The sequence below is a fragment of the Nomascus leucogenys genome, chromosome 24 (assembly GCF_006542625.1).
Source record: "Nomascus leucogenys isolate Asia chromosome 24, Asia_NLE_v1, whole genome shotgun sequence".
Taxonomy (NCBI): Eukaryota; Metazoa; Chordata; class Mammalia; order Primates; family Hylobatidae; genus Nomascus; species Nomascus leucogenys.
Genome location: NC_044404.1, coordinates 20429097 through 20443724, shown reverse-complemented (window position 1 = coordinate 20443724; position 14628 = coordinate 20429097). Strand labels below are relative to the sequence as shown.

Genomic DNA, 14628 nt, shown 5'->3' with positions numbered 1-14628 from the left:
AGACCTCAGCTCCAGTCCACCTTGCAGTGAGATTCTGCTGAAGGCATCTTATCCAACCCAGTCTACCCACGCTGTCCATTGACCCTTTAGGACTGCCATGTAGCCATAAAAAAAGAACAAAACCATGTCCTTTGCAGCAACATGGATGCAGCTGGAGGCCATTAGCCTAAGTGAATAATGCAGGAACAGAAAACCAAAAACCCCATGTTCTTACTTGTAAGTGGGAGCTTAACATTGTTTACTCATGGACATAAAGATGGCAATAATAGACACTCGGGACTACTGGTCGGGGAGGGAAGGAGTGGGGAAAGGGTTGAAAAACTAGCTGTTGGGTACTGTGCTAACTACCTGGGTGACGGGATCAGTCATACCACAAAACTCACCACAAAACTCACCATCATGCAATATATCCATGTAACAAACCTGTATATGTACCCCCTAAATCTAAAATAAAAGTTGGAATTATTTAAAAAAAAACATACACACACACACACACACACACACACACATATGCACGCAAATAAAAAACCAAAATCTATATTACAAAAAAAAAAATGAATGTCAGAACCCCTTGGAAAGAATAAACTTTAAATCCTGTGGGGGCCTGGTTAATGCAAATTTTTTATCAATTCATCCAGCATTGATAAGCACCTACTATATTCCAGGCCCTGAATTAGCCACTGGCTGTACGAAGATGAGACCCAGCCCAAATGGCAAGAAGTTTATAATCTAGCAGCAGAGAAATGTGGGAGTGAGGAAAGGTCATAGCAATGACAGCTGGAATTTATTAAACATTGAAAATGTGCCAGGCACATACATTATCTCATTTAATCCTCATAAAACCTTCTAAGGTATTATTCTTCTGCAGATGAGGACAGTGAGGCCTCAAGGGAGTGTGCTGGCTTTGGATGTGGGTTTGGGGTGCCTCAAGGGCACACAGGTAAATGGATGTTCGTGTAGGACTTTCTCCTTGGAGGGGCCCGGGGCCATCCCCATGAGAGATGGGGACCATGAGGACCAGAGTAGATTATGCTGAGTGTCTTCCCTTCCAGCTCTGTCCCAACCTGGGCCTCAGGTGGGCGCGGGCCACAGGGAACACCCAGGGACAGGGACGAGGCCATGGCATCTCTGGGTCAGAGTGTGGGAAGCCAGGGCTTAGTCTTAGGAATGGTATCTGGTGTGAGTGGGGCTTGTCAAGTGTGTGAGCGTCAACACTATGTTTACCTTCCCCACCTCCTTCCTCAGTGTTCCACACAACATGTCTTTGCCCAGTTCCTTGACTTTTGGGATGCTACATCTGGAAAAGAGCTGGTGAGGTGAGAGAAACCAGAAAGGGATTGAGTGGAGCTGGCAGAAGGGGCCAGGGGAGAAGAGGGAGGGAGGGCTTTAAAGAACAAGGAAGGGAGGACTGGAGAGGGCAAGAAAAAAGGATTTTTAAGAGGGGATGCCCGAAGTTATAAATTGGATCCCCTCTCATATTCTCTAAGAGGCACAGAGAAAGATTGGAATGATTTGAGGCTCTGGACTGTGTTTTCCTGATGAAACGTTGGGTCAAACCTGGATGCTAAGAGTTCTATATGGCTTAGAGGAGGTTCCTGGTGTGCCTGTTAAATACCAATACTTTTGTGATGGCCTAGAGATGATAAATCCCAAATAGTTGCTGTCCTTCTGGGCAGGACATTATTCATATTTATGCCTGGCTCATAATAGGTGCTCAATAAATATTTCTAAAGTGAAATGAATGAATGAGTGCCAGCAGCCTCCCAAGGACACTGAAGGACACCAGGTGCTGGGGATGCAATGGGAACAGGCAGGCATGAGTAGAGATACTAATGGAAGAGACAGCCAGTAAATAAAGGTAGAAGTTCATGATCTGGCCTCTTCTTGTCATCCCCACTGCAGCAGCCACATTTTCCCCTTACAGTCTATTCCCAGTGGAGCAGTCAGAGTCGTCCTTTGAAGATAAGGATCTAGTTGTGTGACTCCATGGCTCAAACTCCCTGATGGCCCCTACATCCCTCAAGCCCCCATTGATCTGAGCCCCTGCTGGTTTCCCTTCTGACCACCCCCTTAATTGATTCACTCCAGCCTCTAGACATGCACGTGCTCGTGGCTCAATCCCTCACCCCTTCACATCTGCTCAGGTGGCACCTTCTCAGGAAGGGCCCTGAAAACCTGCTTTAAAATTGAACCCCTCTCCTCCTTTCCTTCAGATCCCTCATCCTGCTCTGTTTGGATTTTTTTCCGTAGCATGTCTCTCCAATGTCTTATGTAGAAAACATTTATTGCATTTATCGCTTTTCATCTGCTTCCTTCCACAAGGGCGGAGATTGGGGCCTGTTTTTCTCATTGATACATCCTAAGTACCTTGAACTGTGCTTGCCCTCACAGAAAGGGGTGAAACATATTTGTTGAATGAATGCGTGGATCCATATGTCATCACAATGCCAGGCTGGTCGTTTCTGGGTTTTGCATGGGTTCCGCTGAGGGAGAGATATCCTCTGGCCACGAGGTCAGGGGCGGCTCCACAGAGAAGCTACAGAGGTTCAATCTGTCGGGTTCCCATTCCAGTTTTTTTATGTACCATGGCCCAAACCCACCCTTCCTGCCCACCATAGGTGCCACCCATCTTGTAACAGGCCGTCAACCCACGGGGGAAGCTCTGTAATTCTGTGCCCCTGAGTCAGCTCCTGGCCACTGCCCACCTCTCCAAACCTCCCCCTGTGTCCTCTACAGCTGCCCCTGCATGGCTAGCAAACTCCCCCAGATCCTGTGCCTCTCCTGAGACTCTCTGTGTCCTTGGTCCCAGTTGCTGCTCCAAGGCTGTCACTTTTCTGTCCTCCTGTCAAAACCCTTCTCCTTGGGGGGCTGATGCCTTTTGGCTATCCCATCCTTGTGGCTTGCCTTCTCTAAGGTCTCAATCATACTCCTTTAGTCAACACTTGGCGCTTGGCTCATGACTTCCTCTGTTCGCCAAGCCCTGCCGTCATCTCACGTCACTCGAGCATCCTTGGGAACAGTGCATCAACACCCTGGGCATTTACCCCTGAATCCTGCATGTCAGCAACCTTTGCTTTCTTCCCAGCTCAGTGTGCATTTCCACTCCCATGCCTTGAACTTCACATACCATCTGTGATGGTTCCATCTTCAAGACCACTCACTCATTCCTAAAATTGCAACTTTCCAACACTTTCCAGCTTCCTTTCTTTGTTTTTTTCCTTAGCACTTATCACCATCTGACATAATGTATATCTTGCTTATTTATCTTGTTTAATGTGTCTCCTAACCCTCGTGAGGGCCAGGATTTTGTTTTAGTTTATTTACTGCTGTATCCACTGCCCGTAGTGTAGCGCCAGGCACATAATAGATGCTCAATAAGTATTTGCTGAATGGATGAAATATCACTCTAAGTGCTTTACATATATGATTTTCAGCATCTCTCGGAGGTAGGTACTCTTAGTATCCCTATTTGATAAATGAAAATACCAAGGCTCTAAGAGGTGAGGCAACTTGCCCATGGCCACACAGCAAGTAAACAATGAGGCTAAGAGTAAACCAAAGCAGAAGAACCATGTGCTTAAACATGAGGGTACACTATCTCCTGCGTTGAGCTTCCCCCAAGCCTTGTCACCTCTGCCTGAGCGAGTCTTGCAATCCTGTCTTCTCTCTTCCTCTTGCTGCTGCTTCACTGATCTCCCCTAGACTGTATCATCTCCTACCTGTTCCTTCAACCTCCAGGCTGTTTCCCTTCTGGTCCCCTCTGTCACCACACACACACACACGCACGCACACACACGCACCCCTCCATTTTTCCTGAGCATAATGACTTCCCATTGATTTTGTCCAAAAGAGTAAGTCAAACATCTAGTGTGGCATTCAAGGCTGTCCCCATTGGGTCCCCATCTCTCTCCATTGCCACCGCCCTCCACGTTCTACATGCTCGCCTTCCTCCAAACACACTGACTCTCTCACCATGCCCTGAACATGTCAGGTCCTTTGCCACCCTTTGCCTCCTCTGCCTTCAAAGTCTTGTTCATCTTTCAAGGCTTAGATCCACCTCCTCCAGGAAGCCTTCTCTTTCTCTGACACTCCAGTCCATCAGACACGCTCTCCTTGGGGCTTCCATAGCCTTTGGGCCCTTGTCTATCACACCCCACATCCTGTGGCACTGTAACCACTCATCTGCAATGGCTTTATCTTCCCATGGGGCTGTGAGTTCTGAAATAGCAATGGCTGCACCTCCTCCTTTGCCTTGTTCCAGCTCCCTGGACTGTGCTTGGTTTGGACGAGGGACTCTGAATAGGGGCATCTACCAGTTTCTAGTGCTTTACAGGCATTGCTAATATACCTACTCCCAATTTCCAGGATCAGACAGAGGTCCAAAAGCCATCACACAGCCAGAGAGTGGCCAAGCTGAATGGAAACCAGCCCGGACTCCAAAGCCTGCTCTTTCCCCCGCTCAGGCTGCTTCCCAGTTCATGCTGAGCACCGGAGGGAAGAGAGTGCTGGGGCCCTGCTGGCTTCAGCCATCACAAGGGAGGTGGAGGTGGCAGGGGGCTGTGTCAGGGCTCCTGGGGTCAAGGAGAAGGCCCTCATGCCCCTCTTGCTGGGGGATATTTGCTTTTCAGAAAGAGATTGGGAAGGCAGAAACTTGCCCGTGGGGTAGTGGTTAGGGGTGCCTAGGTCCCAGTCTCTGGGGAACTGCCTGAGGTTAGAGTCCCTGGGATGGCCACTTCCATAGTAATTGGCCCAGTCACTCTGCTGGGCTCTGCCAGTCACATTTTGCGTATTCTTGAGCAAGTTACTTAACCTCCTTGTGCCTTAGCTTCCTCCAGGTCTGAGCTGGGAAGGTCCCATGGGCCTCTGCTTAGCATCTGCTTTAGTAACCCCTGACCCTGACTCTGATCTTATTGCTGAAATCTACCCTTTCCCTTGCATCCCCAGCACATTGTTGTCCCAGAAACATGTTCCTCCCACCTGCAAAGCCATTCTGGAAGCAACTCACCCTCACCCTCACCCTCACCCTCACCCTCACCCGCACCCTCACCCTCACCCTCACCCGCACCCTCACCCTCACCCTCACCCTCACCCGCACCCTCACCCTCACACTCACCCTGGCCTGATCCCTCCCAGATGATTCTCCATAGATTTGGGGTCCCCTAGCTGTGTGGGCTCAGCTAGGCCTGGGCTAGACGAAGATTGTGAGCCCACAAGCAATTCTGGGCTTGCCACCTGCCTTCTTACCTGGGGCTAGGGGCCCTTGCTTCTTTTCTCATCTCCGGCCCCTCTAGGAAGTCCAGCTTTCATGGCCCCTTTAGAAGCCCATGCTCCAAGGGCCACCCAATCACAGATAGCACCAACACTCGTATCAAAGTGGGGCCAAGTCAGTGGGTTCTCTGGATCTGGTCTGATTGTTCTAACCTTCTAGAATTCTGGGCTTCTCCTATTCTGGTCTCCTTCCTCTAAACCTCCCCACGTAGGCCTATATCCAGCCAACATGGGTAACAAATCCCTGATTGTGAGGCCCACCCTCACCCCATTTACCCCATGCTCCAGCCAGTCAAGACATCTTGCTATGCCTCCAAACAAGGCTGACTTCTGCTACCGCCATCTCTTCTGGCACTGCGGGCTTTGCCAGGAATGCTGTCGCCACCTCTCCCTCCTTAGCCATCCTTCAAGGCCAGCTTCAATGCCACCACCTCCATGGAGCCTTCTCGGGGTCCTGCATTGCCTAAGATTGCCCCCTGCCACCAGCACAGTCAGCACCACTCATGTTATCTGTCTCATCATCCATGTGCCGTGTGTCCATTTAACAGACCTATATGGAGGACCTGCTCTGTGCCAGACACTGTGCTAGGCTGAGCTACCTCAATGACCAAGAAGTACAGGGCCCCTGCCCTCAGGCCTTGTGTCCTGTCCCCCACCCACCCCAACCAGGAGCAGTTAGCCCCCACAACTTGAGGCAGGATACTCTGTCTCTCCCCAGTGTCTGGCCCATAGTTGGTGCTCAACAATGAATGGATGGCATGTGCTCTATTGGTTGAATGAATGAGTGAGTGGCCAAATAAATAGAATGAAATGTGTCATGGGGTGGATATAGGCCTTGGCTACGGGTTCATCTAAAGAATCTAACAATGGGAGAAATTTTTTCAGCCCAGAGCCCATGAGATTCCATCCTGGAGATAGCTGTAGTCTCCTTTGGTGGGGGCTGGGGGTTGGGGGAGTAGTCAAGGCACAGAATGCTCAGGCTTCTCGGTGCTTTATGTCCTCACACTGCCTGAGAGACCTGGAGTCCAGCCAGTTGAGACGTCCTGGACAGTCAGTCTGGACAGGAGGCTGGGGCCAAGCCACCCACGGTGTCTGGGGCTTCCAGCTAGGAGACTGTTTGGCCCTGCTAAAGAAGGGGGAAATAGGCACATCCACATTTGAAAAGATAAATGAGGGCCATCTATCTGGGCTAAGCGTCTGAAAAGATGCTTGTCGGATTAGATCAACGAGGGAGTGGTTTACATATACGGAAATTGTGCCATGCCTGTCCACTGGGGGCCCAGTAAGATTCCTGCGTTGGAGCCTCTGCTCACTGAAGGTCACTCAGAAATGTGCCCACACATCGCTGGGAAAATTGGGCTTTATTACACAAATTCAGTTTACACCCACCTTTCCAGGGGCATGTTTGCAAGGTGAGCTCACCCAGCAGAGCTGCCAGCATCCCTGTGGCTCCACTGAAAAGCACTAAGTAAACTCTCTATGTGGCTTCGAGCCTTGTCCCTGTCTCCAGCACACTGCGCCCCGTGTGCTGAGGGGCTCACCGGCTGGTGGCGCAGAGGGAGAGCTGTTTTTGAATCCAGCCACTGCCCCTCTAGAGCTACTCCGTTGCAGTGGGGCTCCTAGGGAGTTGAAGAGTAAATCCTTGTGCTGTGCCTGCCCGCAAAACCTGGCAGTGGTAAAATGACAGGCTAGGAAGTGAATTCCTGCCCCTGGAACCTGCCTTTCCTCTTCCTTCTCCAGTGCTCTCTCATTGGATGCTTCTTTGAAATTCAGTTTCACCCTCTGTACAGTGGGCAGGTAAAAATGTCTTCTCTTTCTTGGGGTTATTGAGAGGCTTGCAAGGGAGACACTGCCCTGTAAAATGCTTGCCCCAGTTTCTGGTCCGCAGTAAATGTTGGCTATTGCTTTAATTCCCTTTTCTCCTTGGGTTATCCTCCTGGCTTCACTCTCCCACCCACTGTGACTGCATCTGGGCACCTGAGCTTTTGGCATTTCCCCGTGGTGGCTCTGGCCACCTACAGCCCTAAGACCTGCCACCCAGCCATCCCAGGGCCCCCTCCCTAGGTGTTGGCTGAAGAATACATTCATTGCCTTCCCTTCTCTCTGAGGTCCCAGAGCAGTTTGGGCCAACCTGTGAGACTGCTTCCCCCCACACACTGTGCCCCCTTCACAGAGAAGCTTTGTGGGGTGGCAGAGGGTACTGGACTGGGAGTCAAAGTGCCCCCTGGCCTGAGGACCAGTTCTGCCACCAACTGCATGTGAACCCCAGACTGGGACCCTGCCATCACACATATGGTCTGGCCACACCTCTTGGGCCTAGACGGAGCACAGCTGGTGGGGAATAAAGATTAGTGGGATCTTAAGACCCTGGGGTAGGGGTCAAAGCTATACTTCTTCCTTGTTATGGTTCTTAGCACATGGAACAGTGCCTAAAACAGTTCTCAGCAAATATCAGCTAACACATATTGAGCCATGAGTAGATGCCAGGTGGTGTTCTAAGTGCTTTTTGTGAATTAGTTCTGGTAACCCTCGGGACAATCCTATCAAGAAGGCAAGGCTATTATCCCCACTTTGTAGAAGAGGAAACTGAAGCCCAGCGTGGTTACATTTCTTGGGCAAGGTAATACACTTGTAAGTGGTGGAGCTGGTGGTGGGATTTGGACCCCACCTTCAGAGATCAAGCTCCAACCACAAAGATTCATCACCCTCTATACTTATTTGCTGAATGAATACATGAATGACCTGGAGAAGGTCCTTCCCACGGGGTCCCTCTGGGCTCTGGGTCCTGGCATCTTTATCTAACAACAAGAGGAAGTGCACCTGGAGAATTCACCCCACCCATCTGTTCAGATTGACAGTCCAGGATCTCAGCTGCTCTGACAGACAACCCACAATAGGACTGAAGATGTATACCCATTCCTCATGCACCCCGCCCAGTTGAAGGGATCTGTGTGTCTGACTACTTAGTCTCTTCTCAGAGGTGGCACTGTTTCCTGAGTGCCAGGGAGATTTTCACATTGAATCCCCAGAAAGACCCTATGAAGCAGCTCATCCTCACTTTGCAGCAGAGGAAACCAAGACCTACAGAGGTGAAGAAAACCTCACAGTTACACAGTGAGTGGGTGTACAGCCAGGATTTGAATCCAAGCAACAGGCCCCAGATCCTGGGTTGTTAATGGCGCCCCCCTGCTGCCTGCTCCTTTCCAGCCAGGTCCAGGTGCCCAGGCTGAGTTAGTGCGCCTGCCAGCCAGCTGCTCTTACACAGGGCCTGTGACCCCTCATCACTGACTGCGGCAAACCCCCAGGGCTCCACCTCTCACTGGCTCCTGCCCTTTTGCTGTGCTTTCTAGGAGTGGGGAGGCGGGGGTAGGAGTGGGGAAAGGAGACAGCATCTTCCCCATGTTTTGAGTGGGATAGTAGATCAGTACCCTGGCTTTCTCTCCTACCAAGTCAGCACACTAGAGATGACTCCCACTTCGAAGTCATTTCAACACGATGCCACTGGAGGCCGAGCGCAGTGGCTCACGCCTGTAATCCCAGCATTTTGGAAGGCTGAGGTGCGTGGATCACTTAAGGTCAGGAGTTTGAGACCAACCTGACCAGCATGGTGAAACCCCGCCTTTACTAAAACTACAGAAATTAGCCAGGCGGGGCATCAGGCGCCTGTAGTCCCAGCTACTCAGGAGGCTGAGGCACGAGAATCGCTTGAACCTGGGAGGTGGAGCTTGAAGTGAGCTAAGATTGTACTACTGCACTCCAGGCTGGGCAACAGAGTGAGACTCTATCTCAAAAAACAAAAACAAAAACAAAACAAAAAAACAAAACTGGAACACAAGGGACACACAAAGAGGCCTCAGAATGGACCTCATGGGGCATCTTACTGCAGGAAAATCTCAGGCTAGGTTGGTATTTCCCCTCTTCTTGGGCTCCAGCTGGTGCAGAACCAGCTGAAGGTTAAGAAGGAAGGGGGAGACAGTTGGAGAGGCTGCATTTAGAATACCGGGTTTTGGCCGGGCGCGGTGGCTCACGCTTGTAATCCCAGCACTTTGGGAGGCCGAGGCGGGCAGATCACGAGGTCAGGAGTTCGAGACCACGGTGAAACCCCGTCTCTACTAAAAATACAAAAAAAATTAGCCGGGCGTGGTGGCGGGCGCCTGTAGTCCCAGCTACTCGGAGAGGCTGAGGCAGGAGAATGGCGTGAACCCGGGAGGTGGAGCTTGCAGTGAGCCGAGATCGCACCACTGCACTCCAGCCTGGGTGACAGAGCGAGACTCTGTCTCAAAAAAAAAAGAATACCGGGTTTCCCACTGCCAACCAGGTTTAAGGAGGCAGGGTTTTAGGGTTTGGAGGTTCCCGACAGTTTGCACAAACTCCTCCATTGGGTCGTAGGCACTGTGCAAAGAAAGTTATGTGGATAATCACACGGATCCCTCATAACCCTGTAAGTGCAAGTTTTTTTTCTTTTTACAGGTGATCTGAGTGAATATAAGAGAGGTTGGTAAACCCACCCAAGGTCATAAAGCTAGGAAGGGATGACTCTGGGAACTGAACCCCGGCCGCTTCCATTCCAGTGCCTCTGCGTTTACCACTATGCCATAGCAAAATCCATGGGAACAGTATCCCACATCCACAGAAGCAAGAGAAAAGCCCTCTCTTTGAGAGTCCCAGGTACGACATAGAGTTGTCAGCAACACAGACTAAACCAACCAGGGACAAGGAAGCAGAGAGAGGAGGCCAGCTGCAGAGTCCCCCTCGTCAGCCAGCCTGGGCATCAGGAGCTCCTCAGGCTCTAGGAATTAGGCTCAAAACCAGGCTTTGACTTGTAGCACTGGGTGACACAGGCAAGCTACTTCACCTCCCTGACCTCAGTTTTCTGATCTATAAAAGGGCACAGAAGTAGAGCTCGCCTCACTGCCTTATGATGATGAGAAAGAGGATTGTGCATAAAGCGCCAGGCACAGTGCCTGGCTGACTGTGAAGGTGAGCGGGTGGCTTTGCCCTGTGTAGGGGAAGGTGGGATGTGGGGATAAAGCTAATCAAGGCCAGACTTTCTGACAGGCTTGTAAGGAATCTTTTAGAAATGGGGTATCTTAGAAAAGTCTTCAAGAATTCAAAGGAAAGGATTAAAAATGATGGAATTGTAAGCAGTGAAGAGGTTGTAGCTCCTGACCAGCTTACCCTTTCAAATTCACCACTGAGACTGGGCAGGGTGGCTCATGCCTGTAATCCTACCATTTGGGATGCTGAAGTGGAAGGATTGCTTGAGGCCAGGAGTTCGAGACCAGCCTGGGCAACATAGGGGGACCATCTCTACACACATACACAAAAATTAGCTAGGTGTGGTGGCACACCTGTAATCCCAGCTTCTTGGGGGGCTGAGGTGGGAGAATTGCCTGAGCCCAGGACTTCCAGGCTGCAGTGAGGTATGATCATACCACTGCGCTCCAGCCTGGGAGACAGAGCAAGACTCTGTCCCCCCACCAAAAAAAAAAAAAAAAATCCACCACCGAGTCATGAAAGTAATCATAATGAGCCTCCATGCCTCATAGAAAGCAATTTATAATTAAAGCACTTTCACATCCATGAATTAATTAGGGCTCTATGAATAGGAGCAAAATAAGGATTATTATCCCATTTTAAGGATCAGGAGACTGAGGCTCAGAGGGGAAATAACACAAAACGATTAGCGCTCCCAGGGCAGAGCTTCCTCTGTGAATAGGGGACCTGCTGCTTTGCTGTGCTGAGGCTTGAGAGTGGCAGAGGCCAATCCTGCTGGCCACCAGGCATTCAGATCTGCTGGTCAGCCCTGAGTGCTAGTGGTCAGAGAAGGAGGGCTAAGATCCTTGAAGGGACTCAACCCAGGATGACCTGTCCTTTCTTCCTTATTTCCTATAAGTATTCTGATCAAGACTATGATGCCCCGCTCTTGAATAAGGCTGCATGTGATCTTCATGCCGTTGTACAGATCTTCTGCCTTCTCCTCTTCTGGGTGCATGGTAAGCTGCAGCTCCCAGCTTCCTTGAAGGCCTAGATGTGCCTCTGGCTTCAGCCAATGAAATGTGTGAAAGCGACGTGTGTCACTTCCAGGTGGAAGCTTTCAAAGCCAGTGTGTGCTTGCCCATGTCATGTTCTCTGCCACAGCGAACATGGAGGAATGTGCCCCCTAGGAGCCTCCGTTAGAGGCATGGCCTACTTTGGACATGCGGCAAGAGCAGGAATTAAAACGTTGCTGCTTTTTTACTGCAGCGTAGCCTAATCTAACTTGGCTAGTACAGCCATGAATGTTTGGGTCTTTCTTTGAGCAAAGGTGACGGTCCCAGGAATAGAATCCATGGTATCCAAAGGGAGTAAGAGGTGGAGGAAGGTGAGATTTTAGTGGGTCCACTAGAATATAAGCTCTAGGAAGACAGAGATCTTTGTATATTTTGTCAACAATTGTATTCCCAGTGCCTTAGAAGAGATCCTGACAATCAGCAGGTGCTCATTAAATGCTGAATAAACTAATGAATGACCTGAGGTGAGGCAGGCAGTGCAGAAGCAAGAGGCCTGAAAGGCAAAAGTGAATGGTTCTGGAAAGAACTCCATAGTCATTCATTCATAAACTCTACAAGCATTAAACACTCATCATGAGAGATCCCCATGTTAACCCAATAATTTGACCAGAAAAAGCCCACTGTAAGTGAATCCACTTAAAACAGGGACCAACATGTCATAGGAAAGGGTGAATGAAGAAAAGATTTCAGTTGGGATTTCATTTAGAAAAATGAGACTAAAAATATGAAAATAGAATCTTATGTTGGACCAAAATAAGATTATAGTTACAACCATGTGCCAAAACTTTCAGTCCTCAAAGGACAAATCAAATATTGATTGGTTTAGCAGGGCATGGTTTTCCTGAACAAAATTATATGCTAGCATGATGGGGCTCCCTGCCTTCTACCTCCTCCCCCCAGCCAGGACAACTTTACTAACAGCCTAATCGCCAATGTCTAGAGCACCTTCTGAGAGCTGTGTCTGGCCCAGATCTGGAGCTGGTCTTCACCCATTTTCTGTGAGGTCACAGATCCTGAGTTTCCTAATCCCTGAAGCTGAGGAGGCTGCTCAGAGCCTGAGCCATTTCCAGGTCAGAAGCCTTGGCCCATCTCAGGCCAGCAAGGCAGTGGGGTCTGCAGGCCACCCACCCAGGCACAGTGACCACCAGCCCTGCACCATCACCTGGATGGGGCTGGATTGGAGACAACCGAAGCACTATCCCTGCAGACAGGTGCCAGCCAAGACTGGGTGATGAGGGCCCCACAGCCACATATCAGACCTTGGGGACCCTGCCCAGCAACCTTTGGGTCAAGTTCAACTCACAGTCCTCTGCATGTGCACACGTGTGCACACACACACACGCATGCCCCTGCACTCTTGAATCCCTGCACAGCAGCAAATACAGGGTGTCCCCCACATGCACCCACAAACACGTAAACATGTTTATATACACACACAGGCCCGCTTACCAACTCTTGTAGTTCCCCTGATACATGTCACTACCCTCCAGGTAATCCCCTTACACACACATGCCCTAATATACCTTTCAAGAGCATGTACCTGCATGCATCACATGCACACACATGCACATGTGCTCAGCCCCACCGGCCAACCCAGCTAACCACAGAGCCTCGTGGCCTCACGGCCTCTTCCCAGGAGCAGGGGGACTGGAGTTCATCTAGACCCCTTTGAGCCTTGTCCAGTCCCCACGAGCTGGCTGGGTTTAGACAGGTGAGCCCAGGGAAGGAGCTGTGCCTCAGCAGAGAAGACTTACTTCCTAAGTCTAAAAAAAAAGAAGGAAGGAGGTAAGGAAGGACAGGAGGGAGGGAGGAAAGAAAGAGAAAGGAAAGAAAGAGAGAGAGAGAAAGAAAGAGAGGGAAAGGAAAGAGAAAGAGAGGGAAAGAAAAAGAAAAAAGAAAGAGAAAAAGAAAGAAAAAGCAAAAGAAGGAACCGGGTTAGTGGGAGAGGCAGGATGGTGTGACGCCTGTTGCTCTTCAGAAGAGAGGATGAAATGGTTCTGGCTCCCGCCCCACAGGCCTCTTTCTGCTGCTGTGGTGCCGGCGGGAGCATGGGGTGGAACCGTTGGGGCTGCCGCAGATGTTATGGTGGAACTTCCAGCGGAGGCTTGATGCGTTAGCAGGCGCCACGCTGCACGCGCTGCTGAGTTCCTCTCCGCTAGCCGCCTCCCTCTGCCCGAGGACCTTTTCTCCTTCCCCTCTTACCTTGCAGGAGCCCAGGGACGCGGGGCTCAGGAAAGGAAGGGTGTGCGCTTGGCCCGTGGATCTGGGGACGGTCACAAGCTGCGGGGCATCCGAAGGGCAGCAGGCATGAGCCCCTGCAGAGCTCCTGACTGCCCCAGAGCTCTGGAGGACAGACGAGGGATGATGGGGGACTGACCAGGAAGTGGTGGAAACAGGTGGCAGGGACGGAAGGTTGAGAGAGGGAGGAAGGAGGCAGAGACAGAGAAGAGAGAGACAGAGACACAGAGAGAAGGAGACGCAGAGACTCACACACAGAAAAAAGAGAAACAGACACAGAAAGCAAACGAGAAAGAGAAGAGGGAGCAGGAGAAGGGGTGGGGAGGGAGAGAAATAGAGGAGATAGACAGAGAGAGAGAGAGAGAGAGAGAGAGAGAGACCTGGACCTGAGCAGCAACATGTGGCCGTGCTCCCTCACTTCTTATGCTGAAGCATCTTGGAATCCTCCCCATGGTGCCTGCACACAGTGTACACACCCTGACACACATGCCCATAGACACACAAACTCACCACACACACACACACACACACACACACTCAAGCATGCGCTTGCCCCCCCAGAGCAGCCCCCTTGTCCAGCCTCTCCTCCTCACACAAGTGGGGCCAGTCCTTACCTTACCCCAGAAGCAACACGTGTCTGGGTACACACTCCTTCTCTCCACTGCCACAGTGACTGCCTTCTGCACCCAGCACTGCTGGAGGTGCGGTCCGGGGCTGGGCTCCAGTGCCCAAGCCCTGCGCCCGCTGCCCTGGCAGCTGGCTTGATCAATGCCCACATTGCGATAGCTGTTTAGGTGGCCTGCAGGAAGCCGAGCCATTTGTTTTGTCAGAGCGTAACCATGACAATCACCCCATACGCACACACCGCTGGTGCTGTTTCCCCACCCCTCGCCCTTCCCTCCCCCCTTCTCCGGAGCACAGGAGAAAGCTGGAGGCCACTTAGCAGCCTCAGCTAATCCCTGCTGGGGCTGAAGGAAAGGGCCTGGCCGGTGATAACAGTCCTGCTGGCAGCTCCTCCCTGGGAAGTGGGGCTGCCTCCAGGGTATTTCAGCACTGTGCAGAGTCTGCC

General features: G+C 51.1%; 1 protein-coding gene across 2 annotated transcripts in view; it reads right to left on the bottom strand.

The window, feature by feature from the left end:
• VWA5B1 (von Willebrand factor A domain containing 5B1) overlaps window positions 1-14387 on the bottom strand; it is a 65633-nt gene extending 51246 nt beyond the window's left edge. The window contains exon 1 of one of the 2 annotated variants that reach the window (XM_030805413.1): window positions 14174-14387. The gene's annotated coding sequence lies outside the window, so the exon portion shown is untranslated. The remainder of the gene's footprint in view (window positions 1-14173) is intronic. The other variant, XM_030805414.1, reaches the window with a different exon arrangement.
• Window positions 14388-14628: the final 241 nt, after the last annotated feature.